We start from the raw sequence: 12,118 nt of genomic DNA on the forward strand, positions 1-12,118 counted from the left end.
GTTCATTCTAGAATCACCATTTTGCAAAAATATACACTATAAGATGGCGCATAATTGCCCTATCACTAACAAAGTTATAATAGGTCAAAGTTTTCGCTTCTGTGCACATTGAATGTTAGTATTACGCGAAAGTGGGTAACATATGCATACATTTCGTGCTAGGTTCTAATGGGACAAATTTCCACTCAAATATTTTTATACAAGAAATACACAAAACCTTTCATACCTGAAGCGTCCAGCTTCCGGCTTCCCAACTTGTTTTTTTAATGAAATTTAGCTGCATCCATTTATAGAAAACATCTTCAATTTATTTTCTATGCTTTCTACTGTGGTTATCCAAGTACCCCTTTGCTAATGAGGCGATGGCTGAAGTTTAAGCTCTTTTTTTAAAAAATAATAAATTAAATGCACTCACAACTAGCTTTCTTTTACGTTAAAAACCGACGATTCGAGAACTCAAAATAAAATATCGAATTTTCTTTGAGTATCCATGCAAATACACCGCGGTGGGTACCCGGGTACCCGGTTGTTAGTAACCGGGTTAAAAATAAATTTTAAAAACATCTAGGGTGGAAAGGGTTTAGTATGGAGCAAATCGGAAAAATGCTGTGCGTGGGAGAAGACCAGAAAGATGACGAAAATGCACTTGCCAGACGACCACGGAGCAGTCCCACGAAATAAGGAAAATTCTTTGTGCATTTTGTGATAGATGGATACTATAAGGAAGAGCTAGGGCTTTGCTTTTTATTAGTTTTGCGTTGAGTCTGAACATTAATAGAAGCATCATTGGAGTGTCTGGAACACTTGAGGACTACGAAGATGCAACATAAAAACCATATAAGACAAAAGCAACACATTCAATGAATCGATTCGATTCTTCCTAACATCAACGGCCTCCCTCGACGATTACCTACCTTGACGTGGTGAGGGAGCTCAGTAAGGAAGATCCTCCAAGAAACGGGAGGTGACACCTGAAGCCAAGCGGTAATCAAAACCCCAAGCCAAGGTGTGACTACCGTGCCGAGGGCTGAATGGTCACAGGGGTTAAGATGTGGCCGTAAACGGTGAACTCTGGGTACCAGGCGACCCCCAGTTTCAACTAGCCTTGTCTCGGCAAAAAGGGGCTCTGCCGAGATCGACTTACTTTCTCCGGAAAAATTGAGGCCATGGCAGCCAACTATGAAAAAACAAAAAAAAAAACAAAAACATAAACCTACTAAGCAAACACAATTGAACTTCGATCGTGACGATCCAACCTCGGGTGAAGGGGCAACCCTGAGCTCATCGATGGAGAACCTGAGTCTAGACTCAGATTCCCCACTTATTCAAGTGGGAACCAATTCAATTGGGACCCAGTCCTTAACGGACGAGCCGAAGCAGGCCCCTTCTGTCAGTACTCCTGACCCCAGGCTCCAATCGGCGCCACCTGCTGAGGCTAAAGAGTTGCCCATGGGTAAGCACCTGTCCACGGACAGCAAACCGCCTTCGGGCAAACAGCCTCCGGGCAAACCGCCTTCGGGCAAACCGCCTCCGGGCAAACCGCCTTCGGGCAAACCGCCTCCGGGCAAACCGTCTTCGGGCAAACCGCCTCCGGGCAACGCACAACCAAAGATCTGTGCCAAGGTTGAGGGGAAAGGAGAGTTCGGGGTATCTGCGGCTAAGGGGAAACCGAAGCGGCAGCGGTCCTCGGACGATCCTAACTCTTCGACACAAAAGGCGGCAAATAGGGCTCGGCCGGCAACGGCTAGGCCTTCATTTGCAGTCAAAGCTATCGAAGCCGATGGATGGGTCCTGTATGACGACTCTAATCCATCCGGCTACGATACTGAGCAGTGCGAACAGCTTAGGAGGAAACTCCTCCTAGCTGTAAGGACTGCGTCCACGCAAGGCATTAAGTTTTGCTTTGAGTCGGTAGGTGTATACCGTAAAATGTTACGGCTGAACTTTGCTTACGAAGACACGAACGAGTGGCTCAGGCAGTACTGCTCCTCCCTTAACGATGTGTGGGACGGTGCGCGACTAACCTTGAAAAGGGTCTCTGAGCTTCCATCGATCAAAAAGTGCTTTCTCTGGCTTCCAGAAGAAGAGCGAAACGGTGTCGGGGTTCTGGAACAACTTGGTGTACAGAACAACTTTAACACTTCTACCTGGTAGCTGCTAGGCCGATAGGCCGGGAACTTTTCTCACTATCGGCGTTCCCGAACCTGATGTTAAGAAAGTTCGGGAAAAATCGGGTTGCCGGCTCTACTATGGGCTGGGACCGTCACGTTACAAGTATCGGCTCCTAAAACCATTGAAGGGGACATGCAACCCCCGGCATCTACATCTGAAACGTAAATGAGGTGCCACATTTCCCAAGTAAATTTGCAGCATTGTAAAGCGGCGACTGCACTTATCAGTCGTCGGATCAATAGCTGCAAGACATTTATATACCTCATACAAGAACCGTGGGTTGTTGGTGGGGCAATCAGGGGCCTAAACTTCCAACATGCTGACCTATTGTGTGCCAATGGAAGTGATCGACCCCGCACCTGCATGGTAGTCTCCAAAGACTTCCAAGCTAACCTGGTTAACGACCTATGTGATGGCGACACCACAACGGCTAAGCTAACCATAAAAAGTTAACAGGGAGATAAAGAGATACTATGGTGCTCTGCATATTTCCCCTACGACGCAGAAGACGTTCCCAGTGAAACATTCATCAGAGCTATCCAATATGCCAAAAGTAGAGGCATGGGGGTAATAGCAGGATGTGATGTCAACGCTCACCACATATGCTGGGGAAGTTCGAACATCAATGCAAGAGGATCGAGACTACTGGAATATTTAGTAGGAACCGATTTGCGATTGAAGAAAGTGGGTTCATTACCCACATTTAGGTAATGAACCCACTTTCTTCAACGTGGTCAGGCGAGAGGTCATCGACAACACGGTGGCATCTCCTGACATCGCGGCTCTGATCGGAGAGTGGAGAGTATCAAACGATATCACACTCTCGGATCACAGACGCATTGACTTCGTTATGGGCATGGATCTACCTCCACCCACTCCATTTCGGAATCCGAGGAAAACAGATTGGATAATGTATCAAACAGAATTGAGCGCCCGAGTCACGATCCCTGGGAGGCGCATCAAATCCATTGCTGGAATTGAGAAGACAACCCAGATGATCACAACTAGCATGAGAGAAGCTTTCGAAGAAAGCTGTCCACTCAAGATGCCAAAGAAGAGTAAAACACCATGGTGGAACTCGGATTTGGCAAAACAGAGGAGAACGACAAGGATGCTCCTTAATCGTGCTCTGAAGGGTGAATCAAGCACTAGCTGGAATCGCTATAAAGAGGCACAGAAGGCTCTAAAGAAGAGCATTAGATCGGCTAAACGATCATCTTGGAGACGCTTTTGAGAATAGATTAACTCTCTTGAGACAACCTCAAAGCTGAAGCGGATTCTGGTCAAAGAACGTAGCCAGAAACTGGGTTATTTACGTTTACAGAATGGGAAGTACACAGAAAGCGATGAAGAAACGGCAAATCATTTGCTTGAAGTACACTTCCCAGGCAGCATCCAAAATCTAATCTCGGGGCCAACAGGTACATACAGCCCTCAACCGAGAGACTGGAATCTGGCATGCAAAGTAGTATCACTGGAGCGAGTGAAATGGGCATTTAACTCGTTCCATAGATACAAGTCTGCAGGTCCGGATGGCATCATTCCTGCGCTAGTAATAGAAGGAATGGATGCCCTGGGTCTACACATTCGGAATATATATCGTGCATGCTTAGCACACGGTTATATTCCAATTAAATGGCGGGATGTGAAGGTCTTGTTCATTCCCAAACCAGGAAAACCCACCTACACAGACGCAAAGAGCTTTCGACCAATCAGCCTAACGTCCTTTCTGCTAAAGGGACTAGAAAGATTAGTAGATCAGTTCATAAAGGATACACACATTCCTAAATGGCCACTTCACCATAGGCAACACGCCTACCAGAAAGGCAAATCCACGGAGACAGCACTCCATGAACTTACGGCAAAAATTGAAAAGGCGATGTCCGATAAAGAATACACCTTAGGCGCGTTCATGGACATCGAAGGTGCCTTCAATTATGCCTCATTTGCGGCAATTTGTGATGCGGCAAGACAGCATGGAATCGAACCGCTGCTAATCAGTTGGATCCTTCACATGCTAGACTGGAGAAAAATCCACATATCGGTCGGCCAGAAGTCTATTGAAGCAGGATGTCTCAGGGGCTGCCCACAGGGAGGGGTTCTCTCTCCACTGTTATGGCTCTTGGTGATGGATACCCTGCTGTGGCTCCTGGAGGACAAAAAAGTCTTCGCGCAAGCATTTGCGGACGACCTAGCAGTAATAATTACCGGCAAGTTTGCGAACACAGTATGTGACCGCTTGAATGCAACTCTGCATGTAATCCACAGCTGGTGCCTCCGCAATGGACTCACGGTTAACGCTAGGAAGACTGGACTAGTTATGTTCACTAGGAACGTCAGGTGGGGCAGCTATACGCTACCCACCTTAGCAGGGGCGGAAATCCAGCTGGCACAAACAGTCAAGTACTTAGGAGTACATTTTGACTCCAAGTTAACGTGGAAGCATCATATCCGGGAACAATACCAGAAATCCTGCAGATTGCTCTGGTGCTATAGGAATGCGATAGGTAAGACCTGGGGACTTTCACCTAAATGGATATATTGGATGTATACATCCATAATAAAACCCATTTTGATGTATGCATGCATCGTCTGGTGGCCAAGACTGAACTTTGCTAACAGCAGGAAGCTGCTAACGCAGATTCAGAGACTTGGTTGTCTAAGTATTACTGGAGCAATGAGTACTACGCCGACTGCGGCACTTGAAGCTATCCTAAATTTACCCCCCATTCACTTGGAGGTGAAACGGAAAGCAGCCAACGACGCATATAGGCTCGATACCATTGGGGCGTGGAAAGGCGGCCAATCCAACGGGCATGCGTCTATCTGGAAATTCCTTGGAAAACATCCGGTAGCCCTGATGCCGACCGATCATATGGTTTCCAGATTCGTCTTTGAAAAGACATACACTGTCGTAATCACCGAAAGAGAAGAATGGTCGACAAGTGGCCATGAGTCTTTTCAGATTACAGACCTAATAATCTTCACCGACGGGACAGTCACGGAGGATGGATCGGGTGCAGATGTGTTCTCGGCGAATCCGATTATAGAACTGGCCCGACCCCTCGGAAAAATGACGACCATATTCCAGGCGGAGATATATGCCATTTCACTGGCAGCAGAAGAATGTCTGCGACAAAAATGGAGGGGTCGCACCATTCGAATCTGTTCCGACAGATTGGCAACAACATATCAAGCCAGTTGGTATGGAGTTGTCATCAGGTGCTGCTGAAACTTGGCCGACTGAACGAAACATTTCTGATGTGGGTGCCGGGGCATTCTAACATCGCCGGTAATGAGGGGGCTGATAGACTGGCTCGCCGACCATCTACTGTCAAGTCTACTCTGAAGGGTGAAATTGCAAGGATTCACGCAACCGAGTGGAGAAATTTGGACTCTTGCCGGCAAGCGAAAATCCTTGTGAAGGAGCCTAGGGCCACTAGAGCGGCATTTTTGTTGTCCCTTAAGAAGTGGGACATGAAAACCCTAGTAGGGCTTTTGACGGGACACTGCCCCTTAAACTACCATATGGAAAAGATTGGGGTAATGGTTTCGGCTGTGTGTAGCCAATGTGAGGAGGAGGAGGAGATAGCCCTGCACATTTTATGCAGCTGCCCGGCATCCTCAGATCTCAGACGAAGACACCTTGGCAAAGTTTTCTTCAAAGAGGAATCTGCACACTCTCTGCCTCTTGAGAATGTTCTCAGATTCGCTAAAGCCTGCGAACACCGTAGGCGGGAAGCCATTGAATAGGCAACTTACGGGGATAGTACAATGGGCCTAATAATGGCCTGAGTGCTCGGAGCTGCGGCTCCCCCCATTTAACTAAACTAAACTAAACATCAACGGCGCAACTACCGGTATCCGGTCTAGGCCTGCCTTTGTAAGGAACTCCGGACACCCCGGTTTTGCGACGAGTTCCACCAATTCGATATTCCTAAAAGCTGTCTGCCGTCCTGACCTACGCCATCGCTACATCTCAGGCAGGCTCTGCCTTGTCTGTTTTTTCTACCATAGATATTACCCTTACAGACTTTTGGTTCGATTCTTAGCAACTAAAAAGTCGGGTCCAAACATAACAAATATGTTGATAAAGAAAAAGAGTAGTTGACCATGTGAGCACTCTAATTACCAGTTGAATAGCTCCTGACAGTGACATCTGCTATAACCAGCTGCGCGTGTATTCAACCAATGTTGAAATTAACACTAACCTCATAAAGTACTTGTCGGACTTTCCTTCACACCCAATTTTATACGAAAGAAGGGCCTAAGGCGGTATTACTGAAAGCTCATATTTAAGTCGTCCGTAAATTACGTCAAACCAACAATCCGATAGACAGACATGACATCGATAGAAGATATTTTCCAGGCTCCGAAAGTAAAAAAAAAATCATAAAGTTCTGTGTTCTGGGAAAAAAACCGTGAAGATATTTTGCACCCTCGTCTAAAATGAGTCTGGGTTGTGAACGAACTTTGATGTCCCCAGGGGCTACCAATCTGGAAATTTTCTATTATTCAAATGTTTCACGTATTGTGCGCGATATTTTGTGCAATAACTCTCGGCCCACTGATTTCACGACATTCTCTCTAAATATCACTGGATTCAACAACAAGTCTCGGACGTCATCCACCATGCATGCCCGTAGGTGTCAGCATTTACCGAATCACCTTGCTACCATTCGCTAGGATTGTACAGAAATATGCTTGTTTGCTTATACACAATATTTGCTTTCATTCAACAACAGAAAAACAAAAAGTCAATAAAGTGCTGGCTGAATGAACTCACCTTTGGAAATATCCTGACTGTTTGGTAATCTAGTTCGTGAGACAGCCAACTGTCAGGCAGAAAGTGTCCTTGCAGTACCAAAAGCACAAGTACAGTCCATGCACATCTACATCAATTCTACGTGACCAACTACGCTGTTGAACTGATTTACTGGCATTTTTGCAGATCGAACTAAATTCCAACCACAATTCCCATTGGGAGGAAAAGAAAATACATTAAAATTTCATGCGGAAATAGTAGATTGCAAAAGGGGTCATGTCATTGTTATCCTGGTAAGTTTTACGGCGTGAACGCAGTGTAACAAAGACAATTCATTATTACAGCGAATCAACGCGACGGAGGAGGCGCACCGAGGAAATCGGAAAATCACTGAACAGAGGCCGCAGGTTTCCTTTCCATTCACTTGGATGCTCGGCAGTAGAAAGCGATCATATTGTCTTTGGAACCCATTGAGACGAAATTCAATGGAACATCCCGCACTTGGGGGTAGACTGCGCTCTTCTCCACTTCCTCCACGGGTGCCTCTCGCGGCGCCATTGTCTCCTTGACCAATATTCCTTCGATTTCGTTCCAGTAGGAGCACTACTCACTGCCCCCTTCGGCTCGCAGGCAACTTTCGAATCCTTTCATTTGTCAAATGCTATCGGACAACATCAAAGCAAGGCAAAACACACAATCACATTAGCTTAAGCATACAAAGTTAGTACACACTAGACGAGGGGTACCAGTCAGCCAAGTTATCGCTGGAATGGTCTACTGTAAGCGGACAGTGAGCCAGCTCCTGGCACACGTGCGAACGTCAACGAGGATAGTCATTTCGGAAAAGGAACTGTTGGGAATTCACGCACAATTTACACATTTTACTAGAAACCATAGATGAAAGCACTTATCGCGTGCAAACCAACACTTGAAATCAATACCACGTACATATCCGTATATACAGAATTATGGGATTCCAATGGGCTACATTAATACATTTACATTCATGGAAGCAGAGGTGGGTGCACACAATCATGCAACATCGTCCTATACAATTGGCACGGCTGGCGCCTTCATCTGGCAGCACTCGTTCCTCGTTTCCCGATATCTCAACTAAAATTCGCTACAAGGCATACTGAAGCGTAGGCACAGTTTACAAAAAGATACTTATAGTAACGAGCAGCACGTATGTGTTAGTGTACGTGAAAGCTTGAAGCATTCGTATTGGTTAGTATTGCCTGAACAAACCTCAAAAACTGGTTAAATTTTAGGAGTCAGCTCACAGCATCCTTTTAATGGCCGCCACCGCGATTCAGGACTTCATACTCTATCGTCGGCCAGTCCTTATCGCCAATCGTCCTTGGTCCAGAGTGGGCTGTTACGGCTCGTAGCGCTCCGTCTAGGCTTTCACTTGCTCCGCACCACCTCCGGGCGACCGATGAAGGCCCTGCTCATAACTTGTTGACCCTCTTTGCGTGACACTTGAAAATCCGTCGATTCGCACCACAAACGCCCGCACAGCAGTCAAGGAAACCGAGAGATCCTGCATAAATTGAAGCGTTGAAAATCGCCGTCTTTCGAGGCCAGGATTGCACTAGTCGCGGAATAGGGAGCACTTTTACGCGACGGACAGGGCTCGGGCGAAGCAACGAGCGACTACTTCACACACACTTGTCCGCCCAGAGGCTCCCCGAGTTGAGTCGTACGTGTCGGGGGAGCTTTTTCAAGACGGACTTCCGACGATTTTGCTCCAGCTTTTTTACTCGATAAAATGATTAATTGCTTGTTGCAGTGAATGGGACGAAAAAAGTCTAATGAGCCAAACTGCTTTTCACTCGTCCTTTCCGTCGACAAATCAATTCTGCCGATCAATGGGAACCCAGAGGAACTAGGACGCGCTCCCGAACCATTCAATTAGATACTTTCCGTAGCCACTGCGCTTTTCACTCGGACTAAAACTAACCAGGCAATGTCCTGTAACTCCAAACTCACGCAATATACGAGATCCGAAAACACTGGGAATCTGCTGTGTTTTTTGAGAAAATCCACAAGATTGCCACCCCGTCTGCCAAGTTTTTCGACTTTCAAGGAATTTTCGAGCGAGCTAAGCGGTCGACCCCGTGCAACGCGCAGCGGAACGACAAAACGGAAAACTTATCGCAAACTGCGAATATCCTTCATTTTTATACTTGCTAATAGAAAAAAGCTAAACGACACAAGAACGGCCCGCCCGCCCCAAAAATGGGTCACTATCCGCTGCCGTTACGGAATACTATATGACGAGATGGCGACGAGGACGACAACAGCCAGCAACGATTGTTGGAAAGCACATCGATTTTGGGGTGACTTTCAGTTAGTACCCAGCACCACCACACGGACGCAGGTGGGGTGCTCCGGCGAACTTGCCAGTTTCGGCTTCCATTATCTGCCGCGACTACCACTCACTCGCTTTGGTTCCACACATTCTATTCACTGGCCTACAGAAGTTACTCAATGATTCCAGTGGCATTGGAGGACGCATGCTCCGGCCATGGTCCCTCATATGCTTCCTTCGCCTGGCTACTCGAAGGGGGTGCTCAAAGCTTCCATTCTGACAGAACGTCTCGGGAAAGGAAACAATACGACGCAGGTGTGGAACAATGTGTGACTTGGAGCCATTTCTTATCAATCTTACATAAAAAGTTAGGGGAATCCAAGATCTGATTAGCAGCTATCTGGGGTTGGCGAGTGCAATCTAACTTTTTGGTTGCAAAGTAACTCTTGCCAGTAACTATGATACTTGGCCAGCATTTTCCCTTAATTTACAAATTTTATGCAATTTTATATATAAAAATCAATTGCTATTCGTTAGTCTCGCTAAAACTCGAGAACGGCTGAACGGATTTATCTTACCTTGATTTTAAAATGTCCGTGGAGGTCTAGGAAAGGTTTAACGGTGAGAAAAATTCGAATAATTGCCGGTGAAACTCTAAAAACAGCACTTTTCTTCTTCCCATATAAACGTTTCTTTTTAAATAAAATTTAGAGTCAATTTGAACTTTATTGATATTCAACAGAGTTCAATCACTCACTGTGTTCATCGGACCCATATTACAACCAAGTGACAATCTTTTATTTCTAAAAAGACAGAAGACATCAAATCTTTCACAGCTCAGAACATGTTGTATTGGAAAATAGAATTTCTGTTTTTAGTATTTTTGTTTCTCACCGTTTAAACCTTCTATGAATTTCCATAAATATTTCAAGACCAAACTAGACTACCTAGATCTAGACTAGATATTAAGTTTTGTTACAAATTAAATTTCCGAACGCAACGATAATATTTGACATTAGATTTGACAACCAACTAATATGTCAATCCATTCTGTTGCACTTTAGAACACGGAAAGAAGTATTACGATATTTATAAGTGCGCGAGAACTTTCTTTACTTTGGCGATCCTTTGTGATAGTGACATTCCAGGAAATGTGCTCGTTTTTAAGGATTTGTGTAAAACAAAACCTTATTAGAATCGATTCGATGTCTGTCTGTTCGTCTGTCTGTCTGTCTGTCCGTTTTTTTTTTTTTTTTCATCGTTGGAAGGTGGAAAGGTTCAAAACCTACTGCTGGCTCCTGCCAAACAGTTATGTGAGACTTCTACTCACTAAAACCACCTCCTTCCTCTTCCACTCTCCCCACGGGACTGCTATAAGCATTGCATCGTGGGGCTGGATCAGTTCTTAACTGCGGCGCATTATTGTTCGCTCCCTTTCTTGCTTTCTTCGCAGTTCTTCATGCCTTAGCTGTTCATGAATCATTTTCAGCTCAATTACCACTTGATTCCAAGCCTCCGTTGATTCCAACATAAACTCCACTATATTTCCAGGTGTTAAGCGCCTGTCTGCGATCGCCTCCAGCCTAGTTCGGTGTGCTGTGAACCTTGGGCACTCAAACACAACATGCTCCGCATTCTCAGCGACGTTACCACATCTTGGGCACCATGGTGACTCGTCGTGTCCAAATCGATAAAGATAAGCCCGATCAAGTAGTGCGCAGCCTAGAGGGAGCACGTTTGGCCCCTGCTTCTCAGGATCGAGGTTCAATCCCGGGCTGCAGCGCGGGACGATCCTTTTTTTCTTGAAACATTAAGCATTAATAAACAAACCCCAGTTTAGAACCATTTGCGGGTGGATAGCCCTCAGTTCGATCTGCAACCAAAGCAAGAGCGTTTAGGAATCAACAGACAAATTTGTTTGTAAATTATTTCACTGCAAACAGTGGAGGAAGCCGAGAATTTCGGGGGGCTTCCCACTAGCAAAACGGCTAGTGGGGAGTCGCCTTTGATGGTTTTAAGCCTTAATGATCCTTTTAGGCGGAGCGGTAAATTAGTGCGATCGCCTCCAGCGAAATCGAGTGAGAAACAGATGTCGGATCAAAGGAGCAGCAGCGGTGGAGTCAATTCTTTAAATGAGGCTGACGCGTTCACACAGCTGGGAGGAATGATCCAAAATCTGATGGAGTACGTTGGTGAGCGAAATAACGTCCATCACGCTATCAAAGACCAAGTGCGTTCTATTAGGGCGACGTACTTTAAGGCTAAAGAGGATGTAAAAGCACGCGAAGAAGGTATACTGCCGAACAGCCAACAGAAAGTGATGGTTACTGTAGCAACACAAACTATGGTGAAAACATCTCTTCCTAAGAGGCTTTTTGACAAAGAAGGTATCCAAGGTGAAAGAGACATCCCAGCAATGCGCAATAAGCGACAAAGAGACCCCAACGATGAGGTACAATCACCCCAACGGACAGCGAAACGCAAAAAGGAGAAACCAATTCCGGCGCAACCTACGAAGACAGGAGACGGAAGCTTATCGGCCCACCCGGAAAAGGCCACTAACCGCGCCGAAGAACCTACCTGGACTAAAGTAGAAGGTAAGAAACGGTTGCAAAGGAGAGCCAGGCCAGACGCGCTGATCATAACAAAAACTAGCGAGCTGACGTACGCGGAGATTTTGCGTAAAGTAAAAGCAGATACCTCCCTGACTGAACTAAGTGGTAATGTTACGCGTATCAGACGTACGCAGAAAGGTGATCTGTTGCTGGAGCTTAAAGCGGGTGAAGATGTAGGCGAAAACCTACGAAAAAAAATCGAAGTGGCACTAGGTGAGGCTGCAGCAATCAAAATGAGCAGAGATTCAGTGG

At 46.0% G+C, this 12,118-nt stretch overlaps 1 protein-coding gene across 10 annotated transcripts in view; it reads right to left on the bottom strand.

Annotated features, from left to right (window-relative positions):
• Positions 1-9,229, bottom strand: part of LOC119658882 (RIMS-binding protein 2) — a 307,235-nt gene extending 298,006 nt beyond the window's left edge. For 8 of the 10 annotated variants that reach the window (XM_038066667.1, XM_038066666.1, XM_038066661.1 and 5 more), the window contains exon 1: positions 8,186-9,229. The gene's annotated coding sequence lies outside the window, so the exon portion shown is untranslated. Of the gene's footprint in view, positions 1-6,958; positions 7,130-8,185 lie in introns of all 10 variants that reach the window. The other 2 variants (XM_038066659.1, XM_038066658.1) reach the window with 2 other exon arrangements.
• Between the last annotated feature and the right edge of the window lie 2,889 nt (positions 9,230-12,118).

The sequence above is a fragment of the Hermetia illucens genome, chromosome 6 (assembly GCF_905115235.1).
Source record: "Hermetia illucens chromosome 6, iHerIll2.2.curated.20191125, whole genome shotgun sequence".
NCBI lineage: Eukaryota > Metazoa > Arthropoda > Insecta > Diptera > Stratiomyidae > Hermetia > Hermetia illucens.